At 55.7% G+C, this 10,000-nt stretch overlaps 2 non-coding genes and 1 pseudogene across 2 annotated transcripts; all 3 read right to left on the minus strand.

Moving 5' to 3' along the window:
• Window positions 1-3,691, minus strand: part of LOC126434043 (large subunit ribosomal RNA) — a 7,889-nt pseudogene extending 4,198 nt beyond the window's left edge.
• Window positions 3,692-3,879: 188 nt separating this feature from the next.
• On the minus strand, window positions 3,880-4,034 carry LOC126434048 (5.8S ribosomal RNA). Its single transcript, XR_007578936.1, has one exon. It is a non-coding gene; the product is annotated as a 5.8S ribosomal RNA (ribosomal RNA).
• A 353-nt stretch (window positions 4,035-4,387) lies between these two features.
• LOC126434033 (small subunit ribosomal RNA) lies at window positions 4,388-6,296 on the minus strand. Its single transcript, XR_007578928.1, has one exon. It is a non-coding gene; the product is annotated as a small subunit ribosomal RNA (ribosomal RNA).
• Window positions 6,297-10,000: the final 3,704 nt, after the last annotated feature.

Raw genomic sequence — 10,000 nt, forward strand, 5'->3', positions numbered from 1 at the left:
CCCCGCCAGATGCTCCCAGATGGCGGCGTCAGTCGGCCCCTCCGGCGGCGGCCCGGTGGTGTCGGCCGCGAAGTCCTCGGCTGGGTCGACGGGCGGCGCAGCGGCCTCGCCCGCGTCAGGCAGCGAGCTCGCTGCTCCCCGGCGGGACGCCGGCTCTTCCCCCCGACCGATCTCAAGCGCCTCCATGAATTGGCGGACAAGCTGCTTGTGGGCAGCTTGCCGCCGTCGGCACTTGATTGCCTCAAGCGTTCGGTCGGGGAACATCCTAATAAGCTCTTGATTAACGAAGAAGAACCGGGCGTCCCTCTCAAGGAACAGTTCGGCCTCTGCCTTGGCGAGCGACAGGACTTCTTCCTCCGTCCACCTCGCGCGATGCCTCTCCGTCACGATCTCAGCGTTGGCGGCCGCAAGGTGTTGGCGGCGGCGATGGACCCCGAGACCGTTCTTCGTGGTAAAAGTGCGGTGGCACTCACTGCAAGCAAAGGGAGCTACACAAACTATCGCATTTTCGTTACGGCCGGTTGGCCGGATAGGTGCTGGGGTAGCTGGGGTGGCACCTTCAGCGGAAGGGCCACCATCTCTTGTTTCTTGTAGGCTGCCCCCAACTATAAAGGGATAATGCGAGGGGGGGGCTGGTAACCCCCCCAAGCCCCTGGTGCGGTCTTCCACTCTGCGAAAATCAGCGGGCCCACGAGAAGGGGAGAAGACCGCAGGAGAGGAGAGGCTAAGAGGGCTAGGCCCATGTATTGCGCATCACTCTCCCTGTAACTATAACCCAAGGAAGGCACCTCGCAGCAGCAGCACGACCTTAAGAGAGTCATAGTTACTCCCGCCGTTTACCCGCGCTTGCTTGAATTTCTTCACGTTGACATTCAGAGCACTGGGCAGAAATCACATTGCGTCAACACCCGCTAGGGCCATCGCAATGCTTTGTTTTAATTAGACAGTCGGATTCCCCCAGTCCGTGCCAGTTCTGAGTTGATCGTTGAATGGCGGCCGAAGAGAATCCGCGCACCCGCGCGCCCCCGGAGGAGCACGCTAAGGCGGACGCGGCCTCGCAGCAAGGAAGATCCGTGGGAGGCCAAGGCACGGGACCGAGCTCGGATCCTGCACGCAGGTTGAAGCACCGGGGCGCGAACGCCGCGCAGGCGCGCGCATCCTGCACCGCCGGCCAGCACGAGGCCGACCAACGGCGAGAGCAGACCACGCCCGCGCTAAACGCCCGCACTTACCGGCACCCCTACGGCACTCACCTCGCCCAGGACCGGCACGTTAGCGCTGACCCACTTCCCGACCAAGCCCGACACGCCCCGATCCTCAGAGCCAATCCTTATCCCGAAGTTACGGATCCAATTTGCCGACTTCCCTTACCTACATTATTCTATCGACTAGAGGCTCTTCACCTTGGAGACCTGCTGCGGATATGGGTACGAACCGGCGCGACACCTCCACGTGGCCCTCTCCCGGATTTTCAAGGTCCGAGGGGAAGATCGGGACACCGCCGCAACTGCGGTGCTCTTCGCGTTCCAAACCCTATCTCCCTGCTAGAGGATTCCAGGGAACTCGAACGCTCATGCAGAAAAGAAAACTCTTCCCCGATCTCCCGACGGCGTCTCCGGGTCCTTTTGGGTTACCCCGACGAGCATCTCTAAAAGAGGGGCCCGACTTGTATCGGTTCCGCTGCCGGGTTCCGGAATAGGAACCGGATTCCCTTTCGCCCAACGGGGGCCAGCACAAAGCGCATCATGCTATGACGGCCCCCATCAACATCGGATTTCTCCTAGGGCTTAGGATCGACTGACTCGTGTGCAACGGCTGTTCACACGAAACCCTTCTCCGCGTCAGCCCTCCAGGGCCTCGCTGGAGTATTTGCTACTACCACCAAGATCTGCACCGACGGCGGCTCCAGGCAGGCTCACGCCCAGACCCTTCTGCGCCCACCGCCGCGACCCTCCTACTCGTCAGGGCTTCGCGGCCGGCCGCAAGGACCGGCCATGACTGCCAGACTGACGGCCGAGTATAGGCACGACGCTTCAGCGCCATCCATTTTCAGGGCTAGTTGCTTCGGCAGGTGAGTTGTTACACACTCCTTAGCGGATTCCGACTTCCATGGCCACCGTCCTGCTGTCTTAAGCAACCAACGCCTTTCATGGTTTCCCATGAGCGTCGATTCGGGCGCCTTAACTCGGCGTTTGGTTCATCCCACAGCGCCAGTTCTGCTTACCAAAAGTGGCCCACTTGGCACTCCGATCCGAGTCGTTTGCTCGCGGCTTCAGCATATCAAGCAAGCCGGAGATCTCACCCATTTAAAGTTTGAGAATAGGTTGAGGTCGTTTCGGCCCCAAGGCCTCTAATCATTCGCTTTACCGGATGAGACTCGTACGAGCACCAGCTATCCTGAGGGAAACTTCGGAGGGAACCAGCTACTAGATGGTTCGATTAGTCTTTCGCCCCTATACCCAGCTCCGACGATCGATTTGCACGTCAGAATCGCTACGGACCTCCATCAGGGTTTCCCCTGACTTCGTCCTGGCCAGGCATAGTTCACCATCTTTCGGGTCCCAACGTGTACGCTCTAGGTGCGCCTCACCTCGCAATGAGGACGAGACGCCCCGGGAGTGCGGAGGCCGCCGCCCCGTGAAGGGCGGGGAAGCCCCATCCTCCCTCGGCCCGCGCAAGGCGAGACCTTCACTTTCATTACGCCTTTAGGTTTCGTACAGCCCAATGACTCGCGCACATGTTAGACTCCTTGGTCCGTGTTTCAAGACGGGTCGTGAAATTGTCCAAAGCTGAAGCGCCGCTGACGGGAGCGATTATTCCGCCCGAGAGCATCCCGAGCCAACAGCGGCGCGGGTCCGGGGCCGGGCCAGGTAGGTCCGTCATCCGGGAAGAACCGCGCGCGCTTGCCGGGAGCCCGAGCGCCCAAAGGGGCGAATCGACTCCTCCAGATATACCGCCGGGCAGCCAGCCAGGACACCGGGGCTCTGCCCAACAGACGCGAACCGAGGCCCGCGGAAGGACAGGCTGCGCACCCGGGCCGTAGGCCGGCACCCAGCGGGTCGCGACGTCCTACTAGGGGAGAAGTGCGGCCCACCGCACACCGGAACGGCCCCGCCCCGCGGCGAGTGGAAAGGCAACCGGACACGACCCCGCCGCGAATTGCTCCGCGCGGGCGGCCGGCCCCATCTGCCGAGGGCGGAGGCCAGTGGCCGGATGGGCGTGAATCTCACCCGTTCGACCTTTCGGACTTCTCACGTTTACCCCAGAACGGTTTCACGTACTTTTGAACTCTCTCTTCAAAGTTCTTTTCAACTTTCCCTCACGGTACTTGTTCGCTATCGGTCTCGTGGTCATATTTAGTCTCAGATGGAGTTTACCACCCACTTGGAGCTGCACTCTCAAGCAACCCGACTCGAAGGAGAGGTCCCGCCGACGCTCGCACCGGCCGCTACGGGCCTGGCACCCTCTACGGGCCGTGGCCTCATTCAAGTTGGACTTGGGCTCGGCGCGAGGCGTCGGGGTAGTGGACCCTCCCAAACACCACATGCCACGACAGGCGGCAGCCTGCGGGGTTCGGTGCTGGACTCTTCCCTGTTCGCTCGCCGCTACTGGGGGAATCCTTGTTAGTTTCTTTTCCTCCGCTTAGTAATATGCTTAAATTCAGCGGGTAGTCTCGCCTGCTCTGAGGTCGTTGTACGAGGTGTCGCACGCCACACCGCCAGCCGGCTGTGCACGCTACCGAGTAAGTACCGGTATGCGAACCGCCAGGCGACGGGCGCGCATCGCACGTTTAAGGAGACGCGGCCGGCCCCACAGGCGGCCACGACACTCCCAGGTCTGCGAAGCGGGGCAAACGCCGCGCGCTTCAGTATACGTAGCCGACCCTCAGCCAGACGTGGCCCGGGAACGGAATCCATGGACCGCAATGTGCGTTCGAAACGTCGATGTTCATGTGTCCTGCAGTTCACATGTCGACGCGCAATTTGCTGCGTTCTTCATCGACCCACGAGCCGAGTGATCCACCGTCCTGGGTGATCTTTTCATAGTTTCCACCATCTCTTTCGAGACAGTTGCATAGGCGGGACTGAGGCGTGTGGCGGCCCTGTTCCAGCGTTCAGTGTCCAACGGCCTCACGGCCGCTGGGCGTCGTACGGCTCCACACCGGAGCGGACAGGCAGTCGGGCGAAAGTCATTCAAAACCGGCGCCAGGCGCCAGGTGCCGCAGGCCAGCCGCTCCAGCGCTTCAGCGCTCGTACCACACAACATTGCCGTTAGTTTTGAGACGAACGCGTGGTTCCGCACGCGGCGCACGGCTACTGCGAGCCGTACAGGTAGCTGCGTGTTGCGCGACACGACACGCACATCGAAAGACATGCAGTCTAGTCGGTAATGATCCTTCCGCAGGTTCACCTACGGAAACCTTGTTACGACTTTTACTTCCTCTAAATGATCAAGTTTGGTCATCTTTCCGGTAGCATCGGCAACGACAGAGTCAATGCCGCGTACCAGTCCGAAGACCTCACTAAATCATTCAATCGGTAGTAGCGACGGGCGGTGTGTACAAAGGGCAGGGACGTAATCAACGCGAGCTTATGACTCGCGCTTACTGGGAATTCCTCGTTCATGGGGAACAATTGCAAGCCCCAATCCCTAGCACGAAGGAGGTTCAGCGGGTTACCCCGACCTTTCGGCCTAGGAAGACACGCTGATTCCTTCAGTGTAGCGCGCGTGCGGCCCAGAACATCTAAGGGCATCACAGACCTGTTATTGCTCAATCTCGTGCGGCTAGAAGCCGCCTGTCCCTCTAAGAAGAAAAGTAATCGCTGACAGCACGAAGGATGTCACGCGACTAGTTAGCAGGCTAGAGTCTCGTTCGTTATCGGAATTAACCAGACAAATCGCTCCACCAACTAAGAACGGCCATGCACCACCACCCACCGAATCAAGAAAGAGCTATCAATCTGTCAATCCTTCCGGTGTCCGGGCCTGGTGAGGTTTCCCGTGTTGAGTCAAATTAAGCCGCAGGCTCCACTCCTGGTGGTGCCCTTCCGTCAATTCCTTTAAGTTTCAGCTTTGCAACCATACTTCCCCCGGAACCCAAAAGCTTTGGTTTCCCGGAGGCTGCCCGCCGAGTCATCGGAGGAACTGCGGCGGATCGCTGGCTGGCATCGTTTATGGTTAGAACTAGGGCGGTATCTGATCGCCTTCGAACCTCTAACTTTCGTTCTTGATTAATGAAAACATACTTGGCAAATGCTTTCGCTTCTGTTCGTCTTGCGACGATCCAAGAATTTCACCTCTAACGTCGCAATACGAATGCCCCCGCCTGTCCCTATTAATCATTACCTCGGGTTCCGAAAACCAACAAAATAGAACCGAGGTCCTATTCCATTATTCCATGCACACAGTATTCAGGCGGGCTTGCCTGCTTTAAGCACTCTAATTTGTTCAAAGTAAACGTGCCGGCCCACCGAGACACTCAATAAAGAGCACCCTGGTAGGATTTCAACGGGGTCCGCCTCGGGACGCACGAGCACGCACGAGGCGGTCGCACGCCTTCGGCTCGCCCCACCGGCAGGACGTCCCACGATACATGCCAGTTAAACACCGACGGGCGGTGAACCAACAGCGTGGGACACAAATCCAACTACGAGCTTTTTAACCGCAACAACTTTAATATACGCTATTGGAGCTGGAATTACCGCGGCTGCTGGCACCAGACTTGCCCTCCAATAGATACTCGTTAAAGGATTTAAAGTGTACTCATTCCGATTACGGGGCCTCGGATGAGTCCCGTATCGTTATTTTTCGTCACTACCTCCCCGTGCCGGGAGTGGGTAATTTGCGCGCCTGCTGCCTTCCTTGGATGTGGTAGCCGTTTCTCAGGCTCCCTCTCCGGAATCGAACCCTGATTCCCCGTTACCCGTTACAACCATGGTAGGCGCAGAACCTACCATCGACAGTTGATAAGGCAGACATTTGAAAGATGCGTCGCCGGTACGAGGACCGTGCGATCAGCCCAAAGTTATTCAGAGTCACCAAGGCAAACGGACCGGACGAGCCGACCGATTGGTTTTGATCTAATAAAAGCGTCCCTTCCATCTCTGGTCGGGACTCTGTTTGCATGTATTAGCTCTAGAATTACCACAGTTATCCAAGTAACGTGGGTACGATCTAAGGAACCATAACTGATTTAATGAGCCATTCGCGGTTTCACCTTAATGCGGCTTGTACTGAGACATGCATGGCTTAATCTTTGAGACAAGCATATGACTACTGGCAGGATCAACCAGGGAGCTGCGTCAACTAGAGCTGAGCAGCCGGCCGCCCGGGAGTGTGTCCCGGGGGCCCGCGCGAACACGCAAGCGTCCGCTCAATTATTCTGCAAACAGGAGGAGGCTGAGCTCCCCTGCACAACACACCTCGAAACCCTCTCAGGTCCCGGCGGCGCGCAGCGCCGTCCTAAGTACTTGGTCGGGTTCGAGAGAGGCGCAATCGCCCGGAGTTAGGCGAGTAGACGCTTTAGGTGCGACCACCCGTGCTCCCAACTGAGCTTGCCGCTGCCGACAGAGGCCCGGGAGCGTGCTGTCGTGGCATTGCCGGCGGGAGACAACACGCGCCACCTACGGTGACCGGCAGCTCCAACGCCAGCGCCACAGAAGGACAAAAGCCCCACTTGGGTGCCGAAGCGAACTCTCCCAGCACAGCGCACGCGCCAACACGTCCGCACAGCTGCGATACAAACCACCTGCGAGAACCGCTGGGGCGACCGAGCAGCAGACGGCGTCGCGGCGCCGAGCGCCGGGCGGCGGCGCATCCTCAGCGCACACAGTCCTCAATCGGACCAGCACACTGCAGATGGCCACCGCGCTTCGCACCGGGCCCGCGAGGACCTACTTTGGCCGCAAGGCGCCGCGAGCAGGGGGCGCCGGCGCGCAGCTGCGCCGCCTGCCGCGTCCGTCGGCCGGCGCGCCTGCCACTGGCCGCCCCCACCAGCCGGCTGTAGCGCGTGCGCCCACGCACCGCGCTGCCAGCACGCCGGGCGGCCCCCCCTCACCGGCCGGGGACGGTCCCACCCAGCCACCGCCGCGTATCGCCTCACACCCAGATCCCCTTTCGCGTTCGTGGGCATGGTGGGTCCCCTTTCACGTTCGTGGGCATGGTGGGTATCCCTGAAACAACCGGTTAATAGCTCGACCGATCGTCGCCAACACTGATTCACCTCTAGCGAGAACAACCGCACCACAACGGGTTACCTGTTGTTCATTTGCGTAACGTCACCAGCAAACGTAGACGTCCATCGCCATTTGCAACGAGTATTGCATGCCTGTGTCAGGTGTCACAACACACTACGTCTGCCCACATAGACGCAACAACATGTGCACGCCTCGAGAACACGTGGAAGGTAGCCCCCGTACGTATGCGGTGTCCATTGCGCGAACGACTGTCAGCCGGCCTCTGCAGGATGTCGCAGATGTGGAACGCGGTGCAACATGCTATCACGGTGTGTGAGAAGAGACGACTACGTCCGAATACACGCTCCACTACATCAACAGACTGCTCATGCTGATCGCCATCCAGGGCGTCCGTTCCTCCCACACGTCTGAATGGCGTACCACACTGCAATCCAGCTCTTATAGGGAGACGACACGTAGCTGCGTGCACAATATTTGGACTGTATGGTCTGCCGTTGCTAGGCGCAGTCGTCGTACGGTCACACATGTGCCACGATGTATCATTCAGTACATACGGACCAATGTGCAGTACAGTTTGTGGGTTTTGCGTACATCGGCGGACAGGTGACAGGCCGTACCACAACGTAGGCTGAGTACGTCGGCATGCGAAGGGCATTGAACATGCAAACTTCTCAACGACCAGCTTGCGAAGGCAGGGGGGAAGGGGGGGGGGCATGTACGTCCTGCTGCTATCCACATTACAGTGTATAGCAGGAGCATGTGGAAAGTCAGCAACACCTGCAAGGTGTTTAACATGACGCGATACACAGGGGACCGGGCAGTGCGAATAGCGAACTATATTGCGAGGGTTGCGGTTAGGCAACACTACACTAATTTAACGAGTTGCATAACAATTACAGAGCAGGTTCAGCGACAACGTGCGTCAGGTTAAGGCGCAATATAGGTTAGGTTGAGGCACAATATAGGTTAGGTTAAGGCACAACATGGGTTACGTTAAGGCACAAATTGGGTTACGTTAAGGCACAACATGGGTTACGTTAAGGCACAACATGGGTTACGTTAAGGCACAAATTAGGTTACGTTAAGGCACAAATTAGGTTACGTTAAGGCACAAATTAGGTTACGTTAAGGCACAAATTAGGTTACGTTAAGGCACAAATTAGGTTACGTTAAGGCACAAATTAGGTTACGTTAAGGCACAAATTAGGTTACGTTAAGGCACAAATTAGGTTACGTTAAGGCACAAATTAGGTTACGTTAAGGCACAAATTAGGTTACGTTAAGGCACAAATTAGGTTACGTTAAGGCACAAATTAGGTTACGTTAAGGCACAAATTAGGTTACGTTAAGGCACAAATTAGGTTACGTTAAGGCACAAATTAGGTTACGTTAAGGCACAAATTAGGTTACGTTAAGGTACAATATGGGTTAGGTTAAGGTACAATATGGGTTAGGTTAAGGTACAATATGGGTTAGGTTAAGGTACAATATGGGTTAGGTTAAGGTACAATATGGGTTAGGTTAAGGCACAACGTAGGTTAGGTTAAGGCACAACGTAGGTTAGGTTAAGGCACAACATAGGTTAGGTTAAGGCACAACATAGGTTAGGTTAAGGCACAACATAGGTTAGGTTAAGGCACAACATAGGTTAGGTTAAGGCACAACATAGGTTAGGTTAAGGCACAACATAGGTTAGGTTAAGGCACAACATAGGTTAGGTTAAGGCACAACATAGGTTAGGTTAAGGCACAACATAGGTTAGGTTAAGGCACAACATAGGTTAGGTTAAGGCACAACATAGGTTAGGTTAAGGCACAACATAGGTTAGGTTAAGGCACAACGTAGGTTAGGTTAAGGCACAACGTAGGTTAGGTTAAGGCACAACGTAGGTTAGGTTAAGGCACAACGTAGGTTAGGTTAAGGCACAACGTAGGTTAGGTTAAGGCACAACGTAGGTTAGGTTAAGGCACAACGTAGGTTAGGTTAAGGCACAACGTAGGTTAGGTTAAGGCACAACGTAGGTTAGGTTAAGGCACAACGTAGGTTAGGTTAAGGCACAACGTAGGTTAGGTTAAGGCACAACATAGGTTAGGTTAAGGCACAACATAGGTTAGGTTAAGGCACAACATAGGTTAGGTTAAGGCACAACATAGGTTAGGTTAAGGCACAACATAGGTTAGGTTAAGGCACAACATAGGTTAGGTTAAGGCACAACATAGGTTAGGTTAAGGCACAACATAGGTTAGGTTAAGGCACAACATAGGTTAGGTTAAGGCACAACATAGGTTAGGTTAAGGCACAACATAGGTTAGGTTAAGGCACAACATAGGTTAGGTTAAGGCACAACATAGGTTAGGTTAAGGCACAACATAGGTTAGGTTAAGGCACAACGTAGGTTAGGTTAAGGCACAACGTAGGTTAGGTTAAGGCACAACGTAGGTTAGGTTAAGGCACAACGTAGGTTAGGTTAAGGCACAACGTAGGTTAGGTTAAGGCACAACGTAGGTTAGGTTAAGGCACAACGTAGGTTAGGTTAAGGTACAACGTAGGTTAGGTTAAGGTACAACGTAGGTTAGGTTAAGGTACAACGTAGGTTAGGTTAAGGTACAACGTAGGTTAGGTTAAGGTACAACGTAGGTTAGGTTAAGGTACAACGTAGGTTAGGTTAAGGTACAACGTAGGTTAGGTTAAGGTACAACGTAGGTTAGGTTAAGGTACAACGTAGGTTAGGTGAAGGCGCAATGTAGGTTAGGTTAAGGTACGATATACCTTAGGTTAAGGTACAATATCGCTTAGGTTAAGGT

This window comes from Schistocerca serialis, unplaced genomic scaffold (genome assembly GCF_023864345.2).
Source record: "Schistocerca serialis cubense isolate TAMUIC-IGC-003099 unplaced genomic scaffold, iqSchSeri2.2 HiC_scaffold_118, whole genome shotgun sequence".
NCBI classification, from domain to species: Eukaryota; Metazoa; Arthropoda; class Insecta; order Orthoptera; family Acrididae; genus Schistocerca; species Schistocerca serialis.